This window comes from Helicoverpa zea, chromosome 10 (assembly GCF_022581195.2).
Source record: "Helicoverpa zea isolate HzStark_Cry1AcR chromosome 10, ilHelZeax1.1, whole genome shotgun sequence".
NCBI classification, from domain to species: Eukaryota; Metazoa; Arthropoda; class Insecta; order Lepidoptera; family Noctuidae; genus Helicoverpa; species Helicoverpa zea.
In genome coordinates this window covers 989,114-1,002,668 of record NC_061461.1, presented here as the reverse complement: position 1 = coordinate 1,002,668, position 13,555 = coordinate 989,114, and positions in this window count along the sequence as shown.

The window sequence follows — 13,555 nt, the reverse complement described above, 5'->3', positions numbered from 1 at the left end:
TATCAAGAAGTTCGGCCGTGTAAGTTGTACGAGTCAACCGAGGAAACTAACTTTACAACAAAGTATAAAGTCGTACCTAAGCTATAACCAAGAAAAACTTTATAAAAGTTAAACTACAAACAGTCTGTGAAAAGAACTGTACTTGTATCCATAAATCGAACCAAAAAAATCACACAGGTTTAAAAAAAAAGTTACTTATAATATGTTGTTGGGGTATACATGATTATGTTTCAAATTATGCATACCTAGTATTTGATAAAGCCAACTGAAAATTGACCGAGACAAACTCACATAGAAACTGTAACCTAATAAAAATCAAATTACTTAGTACGCGTCGCATCCTGGCACATACTAAAACATATTGCAATTTTTCGAAACTATACCTATAATAATTATAACAGATGCAGACGACCTAGAAGCGCCAATATTTTCCATAACTCAGGTTGATACCTAAAGTTCAAATCTTCAAACAAAATCGCCATTCATTTTCAACACTTGAATCTTCATACAAACTTCAATTTACTAGACTTTATCACACACCCATAGACTATCGTAACTATTAGTTAGGCATAACCAGGCATAACCAGCCAGTAATTGCTTGCAGTCACTCCGTATTACTTGTGAAGGGTATCGGGGCTAACTGCATGCCTATATCTTTACCGATACGAAAAACCGAGGTTATTTCCTATGTTGCAAATAAATAGTTTAGTTTGGCGTAAATTGTAGTTTGTATAGCTAAGAACGAAAAATACGAATACATACCTATCATATATCGTAGGTCCCGGCTATCATTGAACATCCTTGACAGTCGTTACGGGTAGTCAGAAGCCAGTAAGTCTGACACCAGTCTAACCAAGGGGTATCGGGTTGCCCGGGTAACTGGGTTGAGGAGGTCAGATAGGCAGTCGCTTCTTGTAAAGCACTGGTACTCAGCTGAATCCGGTTAGACTGGAAGCCGACCCCGACATGATTGGGAAAAAGGCTCGGAGGATGATACCTACTTTTTTCAAAACTAAAGAGAATCTCCATTCATCCAAATCACTTCAATCTTCATAAAAACTTCAATTGATTTCAGCCTTACTTCAGACTTTATCACACACCCATACACTGTCACAACTAAGTAAAACTATTAGTTAGGCATAGCCAGCGAGTTATTGCTTGCAGTCATTCTGTATTACTTGAGAAGGGTAACGGGGCTAACTGCCTGCCTATATCTTAGGCGATACGGGATGTATGGAGAAAAGTTAGCTTGTAATAAAGTTGTTGTCTCCTTGGAAACTGCAGTTACAGTTGAATGGGGTTGGAAATCTAGGCTTTTTTACTATGTAGAAAATAAATTAAGAGTTTTGTACAGTGTAGGTACATAATTCGTCGAGCTAAGAACGACAAACATAAACGACGACACTAGCCCTAATAAACAATTTGAAATGGTTTGATTAAGGCCTGTCTCTTTCCTCGTGTTTCTCATATAAATGAATCGATTAATCAAATATTACCGTTTGACACACAAATAGTCCTTCGGTCCTAAAACAGCAACACAATCCAGGTGCAATATTAAACAAATTCTCTCTAAGCAATATGCAGAAACATTGTCAACACCTAAATCCAACAACTTCATCCCTAATATTAGTCTCATACGGATTGCCAGTTATTTTCATCTAGGCTAAAAGGCAGGAATTTAATATCCCCGCGATAGACGAAGCAATTAGGTGGCAGCTATGTGTGCCAAGCATGATGGTTTTACCAAATTATGTAATTAGGACGAGCTTTGGCTGTTAGCAGATTATCTATTAGCAAGTTTCAGGCTTCTTTTTACCACGTTCAGTTTAGGTAATCTATGAGAATACATAAAAAAAATGGTCCAACACTTTTGGAGTCTTACGGAGAAAAGGAAACATCTTTTTGTTTGTTGGTTTGTACCCTAAACGAAACTACTGAATCGATTTGAAAAATTCTTTCACTGTTGGAAAGCTACATTATTTCCAAGTATCATAGGCTATATTTATCCCGGTACGAGTAGTAGCTCCCACGAGACGCAGGTGAAACCGCGGGAAAACGTCTAGTTTTAATATATAAGTCAGCGACAGATCGCTCGCGGCTTAGTAACAGGTGCATTCAATTTAGGTTAAGCTGCGCTCGCTGCGATCCGCAGATGGGTAAACAATCTGTTTTATACCGAGACGGGGCTTATCTGATGACTCTTTCATACCTTGGAAATAATCTAAGGTCTCAATGTACGGTACGTGGATATCTTTTAAAGATCAAGTATTTATTAGTTAGATAATTGTGAATTTTATGTCAGCTTGTAAGGCGTCATACCTCAATTTGCGCACATTAGGAACATCAAGTATTAAAGGGCTTAAGGGCTTATTACACTTTACTAAATGCAGTAGCCTAAATGATGCAGTTACTAAATTCAGTCAAATGAAATCGTATTTAGGTAGATAGGCTTCTAAAAGGAAAAAGTACGGGTACTGACTCACTACTTACATAATTTAGAAACCTAATTAGGCTACTAATTGTAAAGTGTAATAAATAATCTCTACTACATTTGTACGTCGTAATGACAAAACATAGCGTTCTAATTATACATACGTAAGATCTTTATTTTGTCAATACCTATGTTTTACAAATAAAAAATATTATATTCTATTCTATTCTAAAAAAAAATAAGCCCTTTAGCCGCTATGACACGGACTGAAAACTTTGAATGGAATCAAGTATTTCTTAAATTTTAAAAATCCTGTCGGGTCAACTGTTGGCAGTGTGAACTCCTGACATTATGGTTATGTGAAAAACAGCAGAAACAATTTTTAAATAAAATATAAATCGTCTCCTCCCTCTACATATATGTATACTTAAACTAAAGACCTAATTCTTTCACAAAACAAAGTACAATGAGCTTTCTAACTTAGTTAAGTGCATTAGCGAATAGAAACAATAAAGATTAGTCCACTAACGCCTCGTTACTAGTTAGTAAGTAGTAGTTGGCTGTTTACACGAGATGTTAATTTAGTTCGAGTCTCCAGGGATCGGGAGAAACGCTGCGAATTAGACTGGTTTGTACCGGATTGGTAGATTGCTTTTAAAGAGTAGATACGAAATGAGATTTAAAGAATATTACAGCATTGTATAGGTAAATGGCAAGCTTAACAGATTTCATTGCAAAAAAAATACAGACGACCAAGATGAATTAGCGGAGACGGATCATAGTTTTTTGTTCTGAAGACCAGTAAACCTCTGATACAAAAAAGGATTTCTTTTCCATTTTAGCGTAAAATAAAACAATATTTATTACAAGTATTGGGTCACCGCAGGTAGACAGTCGCTTCTTGTAAAGCACTGGTACTCAGCTGAATCCGGTTAGACTGGAAGCCGACCCCAACATAGTTGGGAAAAAGGCTCGGAGGATGATTGGGTCACTGCTAAAAGAAAACTAGTGCTCAGAAAATATATGATAGCCTTCCTCATCAAACGAAATAATTTTTCTAATGGGTCTAGTTGTTCCCGAGCTGAGCGCGTTCAAACAAACTCTTCTGCTTCATAATGTATTAGTATAGATATTTGGCTTGCTCTTCTCCACCTTTGAAAAATGTATGTTCTTTTAATTATCCAATACTTTAAAGGCCCAATCAGCCACGCTCTACCACTTCCACCAGCTTGTTCCATACAGTCTGCGTTACCAAGGGATCGGCACTCAATTAGCTGGTGAAATTGCCTTCAAGCCGGACTCTGAATAAGTTAGCCCCGTGTTAAATGTTCATTGGCCCGTCATGGGTTAGTTATAGCCTTGTAGCAGTCTGTGATGGTTTTTTTATACTACTGGTGGAGTGGAGTAGGTTTTGTAAGAAGTTTTATTTTCTGTGGCTGTTAAACAGGTAGTCTTTGCATCTGTATAAAAAGTAGCCTACTTATAGCTTTATTTGATAAAAAAGCTATCTAACACTGAAAGTTTATTTTTAAATGAGGCCAGCGTAGTCCTGGGATTAACGTGTTCCAGCACACAAAAGTTTAAGCTTTATAACATTAGAACATGTAGTTACTGCAAACAAAGGCTTGTGTTCCATATAACCATTAAGCTCTTTTCCTAATCCCTTACCATAACCACATTAAACCCTACAAACTTGCTTCTATCATCAAGAAAGCCACAAACTTCGTCAATCCAAGTTCTATGTCTAAATGAAATCATTTAAACTGAGCTGCATACACTCCGTAATATAATAACACTGAGACTGCAAACTGCAATAACTTAAGGGGGGAGGAAAGGGGGGATTTTCCAGCTTTATTTTATAGAAAAGAGATCAGCTACGAAGCTTTATAACTTATTAAAATATTTTCGAGGAAATATGTGTGCGTCTGCTGAAGATTTTGTATCTAGGATAGTTTACTCTGTTGCTTCATAAAATGTTGCGCAAAGTTTGTTGTTTGGATAAGTAGTTAGATACGTAGTGCTTAGTTTTGGTCGTATATTAAGGACAATGCTTATACACTTACAATGCTTAGACATAATATCAACTTTGTTAATGGTTTCCGAAACTAACGAAATTCATTATGAAATGATGAATATGTATACACAATTGCTATGTTTGCCATTAACATATTGAGGAGTTCAGGTAGGCATTCACTACACTAGAACTCAGCTGGATCCAGTTAGACTGAAAGGCTACCCCAATGTACCTAGGTACGAAAAAGCTAGAGAGTTGACAATAATAGGACAAGTTTTAAGGTTGCTTCAAATACTGACTCAAAATTGTCTTCCTCCCTCGTGTAGCCCTCAAACGGAAAGGTACAAATTGACGTGAAAACTTTCCACGTGTCGTACTCTAAATGGTCGGTAAAATAATCTCTTATAATAATAAGGTAAGTATAAAGTTGGTCGGTAAGCGGCAGTTAGTTTAATTTCACATGTGACCAGCGGTCGGAGAAACTAATTCTCTCCAGCTTCCGAAATGAACTACTCGCGAGTAACGAATGGCGTCGGCTTCCATGATATAGGACTGCTGGAAGGTCCAAAGCATAATATTGTGTGTAAGTATAATATGATTAGTAGGTACTTAAATATCGTAATTATAGGTTTAAGAGTTCCTTACATGAGGGGTAAAACAGGACCTCATTCTAAGATTACACTGTCCGTTCGTCCGTCGGTCTATATCTCAGGAACCCTTATAGTTAGCCACGTTAAATTCTGATAGCTAGACAGCTGTTTTCAGTAATGATGTATTTATGTGATGGTGTGTTATAACAATAAATAGTAAAATTACTTGAAACATAGACAAATCAAGTCTTTATCTCACTCTGACATGATGAACTTATTTTGCGCTTTGAAGCAAATTGAAATACCAGCTTCTAGAATTAATTAATTCAACTTGACTATAAATAAAAACTACCAAAATATATCGGGTGTGTCGTTCATAATCACATTAAATTCTGTCACATGTACTTCATGATATTCTATAGCAAATTGTAAAAAAAATAACATAATCCATTCAGTGGTTTAGCCACAGGACTCATTTTTCGTTTTCATAATTTACAACATCATGTGTAAAGGAGAGATAAAGTTAGGAGTATCAAATGTTTTGATCAGTTGACAGCTGTCAGTTTTCAAGGGAGAATTTCAGCTGTTTGTAATGACTGACTTCTATATGGTGTTCTAATTTTCGCACATTTTTATTCTATTTACTTTGTTTGAAAAATGCATTTTTTTATTTTCACGTATTTTTCTTTTTTCTTGGTGTTAATCGACATATATTAACCAGTACATTTAATGTGATTATGAACGACACACCCGATATTTCACTGAACCCTTTTTTTGAGTAAATATTTTTCCAAAATAGACACTAAAATTAATTGTGGTCCTTTAGGTAATTTACGTAAGCCACTTCTAGTGACGAGAGGACATATTAATGCTCTTTGTAGCCACCGCTGGCTGAAGGGCTCACATTAATTATTCTCAATGTAGTTTTTGCTACATTAATCAACGTAAATATTAATGAACGAACATTTATTTGATAGAGGTTTTAAGTTCATTAAGCTAATAAATCTGATTTAACGTGAATTTGGCGGTACGCGGATATAGAGATAGTTGTATTTTATTAAACACAGTGGAATTATAAACTTACAGCACCCGGATAAAAACTACCCTATATGTGTTATGTCTAACATATAGTTTGCCAAGTTTCATCAAAATTTGTCCAGCCGTTTCCGTGTGAAAAGTACACTCACGAACTGTTGCCTTTATAATACGTTTTGTTTGATAATAATGAATAAATGTAATACAAATAATATTGTTTAAAATAGCTTATTATGTTAATTATCTTCACGACTACCACCGATGTATTATGTAAGTATAAAATAAAAATATGACGTTAAACTCTCCTTTAAATAAACACACTAGAGCGCAATATAAACCGAGTATTACAAACGATTTAAACCTCTTACACCGTGTAATCTGGCATGCATACCTGTGTACTCAAAGTACACAACACATACACACATACACAACACAAGTACACAGATACACAGGTGAACAGTAATGGGTGCAGTTTGCAGTAATGCATACATGATCGGCTGCTGATTGTGATCTTAGTTTCTCTCGTTCGGTTCTGCGCATTGTATTTGGTTGTATTTCATTAGTATTGTGAAACGTTACGTGATTTAATTTTGTAGTAAGGCACTATGGTACTATTTGCACTAGAAACCTATGTATAAAATTATTTTAAAAGCTTATGTATTAATATTAGGTTAAATACGATCTAACGAAGACTAACGAAGTATAGGTACCTAAATACGTTTTGCCATAATAATAATTTGCCTTTTAACTGCGTTCAAGTATTATAATGAAACTTCTTTATTAAGTAATCTTTAAGGTTTTTTGCTGTGCAGCTTTTAGAACTGCACTATGTTTCTAGTAAGTAATCGTTATTAAGACAGCAATAAGTGCAAATCAATGTAAATTAAACAGATTATAGGACGAAATTGCAAAAACTTATTATCGCTTTTTAGTTAAATTAAAACCAGCATGAATAAAACTGTATGCAGCAATGTATGCTATAAATAATTGTTGGGTGTATGAATTAATATAAACTCTATGGTGCAACTTTCCCTGGTTTGTAAATCAAAAACAAGTAATTGATTAGAAACTCTCAACTTATATTCGTGATTAAAATCATAAAGTTTAGATTAGAATATTGTTGGAGAACGATTTCAATTAATTCGGAAGAGATGCAACTAGAGATTGCGGTTAGCAAAAAATCTAATATCCAATCTAGATTGTAAAACATTGTAATATAAGCACAATGTTTCTTGAAAATTGAGGAAAAACATTAAAGAAAAAATTGTTGTAGGTGTTTTCTGTTAAAAGCTTCAAAATCAAAACGATTATTTATTATGCATCCAGCCTTTGAATACTAACAAAATTCCTTGTAACCTACCTCATAACCAAGACACATTTCTTACTTTTCCTCACGATTTTACCAGGCTCAAACACTCCCACATACTTCCCTCTCATCGTCATCACGCACCTCTTTAACCCTTAACTGTACATTGTACAGTCACAAATCGTTTCCTAAAGGATGCAGGCTGGATGCAAGGAGGATGCAAGTCTACGGAACCGCTTACCCCCTTGAGTCCTACCTGCAATTACCAGGAACCCTGATTATAGCGCAAAGGATGCTAGACTAGGATAATGGCGACGGATTTATGCATGAGGATCCCTATCTAGAGAGATAGATTACCGGGGATTTTCGCGTGTGAAACCTGTGTAGACGATTTTAGGGTTAGGTGGTACAAAGTCAGTTTCGATGCTGTTTGTGTGCTTGAAACTGTTATAAATGATGTTTTTTTGAGTAACATATTAATGTTATTAATATTAATGTTTAATGTGTAGATGTTTGTTTTTATATCACATCTTTGTATCACGCAATAAAACTCCTAAACTGATTTTGATCAAACCTAGCCATTATAAAATAATGCATCAGAATCACCTCAAGGCTACTTTTTATGTGAGCATAGTGAAGTATGTATTTTCTATTAGATGCATATGAAACCGTAGACTGAGGCTTGTATATAAATAAAACCTTCAAACATTGTATGCTTAGTAATTAGTAAATTAAGTAAGACCTATCAATTAAATACTCCAGTCAACTGCCAATGAACACTCGGGAATAAAAAACAAAGTAGGCAAGTTTTACTGCAGCTAATCAATACATTGAAAGTTTTAAACTTAATTAAAACCACTTTACAATTTGCAACGTATACCATAAATTTTCATTTCACACAGATTATGAAAGCAATTTCCTTCAGTTGCTAATTTCCTATAATAAACCGGTATTACGTGCAACGGCCAGCAATTTCTCCGGATAATACCGGTTCAATCCGGATTGAACTGCATTCATTAATTTTCTCTTCCTCAGTATAAGTTTTGTAGATTATTTTTTAAATTAGATTAGGTTGAAAGAAGGTAATTTATTATTGCTAACTAGCTAGCTCTAATATTCACTTAATTAGCTAAACTTAAAAAGCTAGCGTAAGCCCTATCTAGTCATTATCAACCATACATGAACCTTTAATTAATTGATACTTAAAAATCAAAATATTAGCCGTAAGCTAACATTTTCGCATAAGTAATTAATATGCTATCAGCATCAATCGATACATTTGAAAGTTACTATCTATTACAGGGATGGGAAACCATACGTTACCGTTGGCTCGTCATTATTTTCAATATAAATTATTGCAATTGAAATTATGTTGTTTCAAACGCGTCATAGGTTCCGTACCATCTACAAATACTGAAAAATAGAATGAAATACTTATCTGTTGTAACAAACATTCCGGTTTTAATATTTAGGTACGAAACCCTGTAAAAGCCTATGTCATTGAGATACTCGATCATTCTAATGGTGAAATATTCTTTTTAAGTATGACAACTTATTTGAAGGCATGCCACTATACATAATTAGCACTGTATTTTTTTACGAATTTGACACGTAAATCAATAACGGTTCGCCATCCCTAATCTCCTAACTAAAGTGCTGACTAAGGAAGTGTTTAGCCCGATTGAATTTCAACTCGCAAACTTCACGAATTGATTAAAACGTTGCGGAATTAGGTGTAAGCGTCAAAGTCGCTTTTAATGAATTCCTTTTTGGGTGCAAGTCGAGTTTCTGGTTTACTTTGGGTTTTATGGCTCTGAAGTTGGTCATTGGTGAGTGGGAAGTAGTCAAATGTGAAAAAAAGACTATCGTGACATATTTGTATGACGAGAGTATGATGATGATGAGAGAGAGATGTTGTGCCATAATCTGCCTAGCCTTTTTCCCAACTGTTTGTTGTGTGTGTAAGAAAACTTTGTTACTTTTTTGTTTTGTTTGTTTTTTTTTGTAATAAATACTGAGCATGTTTCATTCGCACATTATGACCATGTCATGAACGATCAGGATTGCATCTAAAAATTAAGAAGAAGAAGTTTCATTTTACGATGTTACAGTGTCTACTGTATCGTTGTTTGAGGAAAAAGTAGTTCATATTTACAATTTGTAATGTAAGATTAAATTCATCACGTGCAAAGGTTTTATTTTACACAGTTTACAACGACTTTATCCAACTAACTGATAACTGAGCGAAAGTAATTCTATTCCAATCTTTGCAAACTTGCAACTATGTAGCTTGACGTTTCGAAAGAACTTTGCCTATGTATATGCAAATAAAAAAAAATACTTCGACTCATTTACCTGTCGGTTTTTCACGTCAAAACTAACGATCCGTAAAATATTTGGCATACAGATAGATAATCTAAAACCTGAAAAAAGACAGAGGCTACTATTTATCCAGGTTCGAAGAGTATTTCTTTCAAAACACGGAGGAACTGTAGGAAACAGCTAGTTTCTTAATAATGCAATTTTACTTATTACACATTATTTACGCTAATCGTAAAACGTATTCGCTTCATGCAGTAGAAACTATTGAAGCATGTAAATAGACGCGCCATCGACGCACCGCAACAAACTCGGTGCAAGTTTAATCTGTAACTTTCTTACTAATTAAACCGCTAAAGTGGTGTTACTTGTATTGTACTTTCTCTGTTGTAATGTAAGACAGTTGCAGTAAGGTTTTTTGTTATACATAAATTAGTATAAAAGTTGTATATTTGTCACGCAAATGAAGAAATCTTGAAGAAGAAATTCTGGCACATAAAGAAACTCAGTTTTTTAAGGTCTTAATAGGTACTAAAATCCTTTTTTATACCAAACAATGCTTATAAGTGCACGTATTTTTGGTTTAAATCCAAATTCTTAAAGAAATCATGAAAATATAGTAATCAAAATTTTCTGACGCAGTCTGTAAAAAAAAGAACTGATTTATATTTTCATCTCAAGATGAAAAAGACAAAACGTCAATATTTCCACAAAACAAATAAGGAATGTTAACAAAAAGGGACACCAAAACCAAATTATCTCTTCAACTTGAACTACGCAAGTCATTTCGCAAAATTACTGAAATTAGTTCACACTCAATTTCACTCTCCGCCCATGAACGGACGTTTTAAAATAAATTGTACTTTTGACTTCACATTTGTAATCAAAGAAGTATTATATTTTAACAGCAAAATGGCCTCCGCCATTGAAAATCAATTTTATTTTCAATATTCATCAGTTGACGGCTTTTGAAAAATAAATGATTCATGTTTATTGGAGTGTGATCAATAATTCGTTTAGTAAGTAATAAATAAAATGTGAAAAATCGTTTTATCGCGATTAAATGTTAGCTAGCTTTTGCTCGTGGCGATTTCTATTGTTTATCATACTCTGACATGGAAATAAAAACAGGACGTTTCACAGGTTTGCTTTGCATCTGGTTATTATAGCATAGATCTTTCCTAAAAGAATAGAATTATTAAAACAATGTGTGTCTGCGTGTGTGTGTGTGTTTGAGTAAGTAGATGTTGTAAACATGGCTTAACTTTCAAGTATGTAAAAATAATCTCACATTTAAGACAACTCAGTTGCCTTTCATTCTTTCACGAAAAATAACTGAAACATTAAATACATATCTATGTAGTTCTTTATTTAAAGCCATTGTCACCTTACATACCCTTAAAAACAACGGTCCCCTATTTACGCCTATCCTAAACCGTCCGTATTCCGGCTGTCCTCGCTTGAGTACAAACGTCCCCACGGACCCCAGTTAGGGACAAGAGGGTCAACGGTACGTCTTAACTGATAAAGTACTGAATTATTTACACGGTTGAGTTACTGCTTACTGCTAAATAGACATTGAGATGTACAAATGTTCATTGCAAAGAGGAATAAAAGTGGTGAATGCTTGTTTTCGTTCATTTCCGATGGTTAAAGCTGGAATCGGGTATTTTTTAAACATATGCGGATGAAAAAGCCAATAATATAACTATAGTATTTAACAGAGTCTCTCAGTCGCACCATTAGAGCCAGACAGCTAGATGAACATCAACATTCACACATCACAACACCTACCTTCATAACACAAATACACACACTCATTCACACAACAAATAATAATAGTGCATTGCCTGTTATCCGCCACTCTTTCGACAAATTATCATTATTGTTGTATTAGTGTACTTCATAATTGGCGTAATGTTTTGTATGATGATTTAATGTAATGTACTGTAAGCTGTGAAGTTACCTATCATAAATAAATAAATAAATAAATTATTCGACTTTAACCTATAACTATTTTCCCAGTCCGTTTTTTGAGTAAAAGTATTTTTTGTTATTATGATAGAAGCATGGAACCTCTCTAGGCTAACTTTTAACCGCTTAGTCAAGGAAGTAACTCAAGTAAAAAGTTGCATTCTAGTAAATAAGAGCTGCGAACTTTGTTACACAAGTTCATCCTAGCTTACAGACCTACATATTATACCTAAGTTGAAACCCTCGGCGGCAAGTTAACTTTTTCCTACTTTAAACTTATTCAATCCTGAATCATTCTTGAAGTAGGTAATCAATATTTAAATCGTAATAGAATTTCTTTTTTCTTCTAAGATAGTTTTACGATAACATAACGGCAGATAAAAGAATAGAAGAAAGGAGAAAACATGCTGCACGGACACCAACAAAATTTATATAAAGACATGAGGATGATGATCTTAACTAAGTAAATAGTAAATAATCACCGTAAATTAAACTACAATACTTTTCCCAACCATGCCCATGATCAATCTCAGTCGTTACGATAAGAGCTCCTTTGCGGACCCATTACTCTTACTTTAAGTTTATATTAAAATTATGAAAATTCTTACTTGAAAGCTTTGCTAATTGTAGTGCTGTGACACTCAGTATTATTAACTATTTCTCTGCTGAGTTAGCTACGGTAAAAAGGAAGGATATCTTAGAAGATTTTTTCTGTTCCGTTCTTGAAACAACTCTTAAATGTTTTCTGTTTGTATTGAAAAATATAAAAATATACTGCTGTTTAACCGCGTTTCTTGCATAAAGACAACATTTAACATTTTCATTCTTACTACATGTTATAAAGAAGAAAAAAGTCGTGGTGGCCTAGTGGGTAAAGGACCAACCTCTCAAGTATGAGGGCGCGGGTTCGATCCCAGGTCAGGCAAGTACCAATGCAACTTTTCTAAGTTTGTATGTACTTTCTAAGTATATCTTAGACACCATTGACTGTGTTTCGGATGGCACGTTAAACTGTAGGTCCCGGCTGTCATTGAACATCCTTGGCAGTCGTTACGGTAGTCAGAAGCCAGTAAGTCTGACACCAGTCTAACCAAGGGGTATCGGGTTGCCCGGGTAACTGAGTTGAGGAGGTCAGATAGGCAGTCGCTTCTTGTAAAGCACTGGTACTCAGCTGAATCCGGTTAGACTGGAATCCGACCCCAACATGATTGGGAAAAGGCTCGGAGGATGATGATGACTACATAATGTTATAAAGAAAATCCCTCTGCGCCTGCTCTCAAAACAACTACATCGAGTTCGTGACCACCAATAGTAGTAAATCATAGTGTGTTATGATAATCATTATGATATACTACTACATACTATGTAAGAATGGAACCAAACCGAAAATTAAGGAACCCCGGTTAAAATCTGAAGTACCTAAGCATTAAACTTAACTGAGTGACATAAGACCACCCGCTACTTTGTTACATAAAGAAATCTGGTTCTTATAGAGTTTCACGAGACAAGGCACACTTTCAGCAAGTTAAACGAAACATGGTACACGCATAAGCTACTTATAAATTATTCAATTTATACTAAGCGGTCTTCGTATACATAGTGTATCTATAGATAATGTGCTTCCTGTCTAATTTGATAGTCATAGTGAGATGTTAGTGTTCCGTCAGGAAATGGTTCTGTATAATTAATGTGGTGTTTTAGTGCATGTGCCTTATGGTAATGATTACCAGAGAAATGAAGATATTGGGTACAAAATAATAAGGGTTTAGACCTCCCAGGTACTATTCTTGTTAAAATGATCTTAAATGTGAAGCAATAATTGAAGTTTACGTTTTGTTGACTGTTTAAGTAGTTGGATCTGATTTTTTTCTCGCACGATTTTAAAG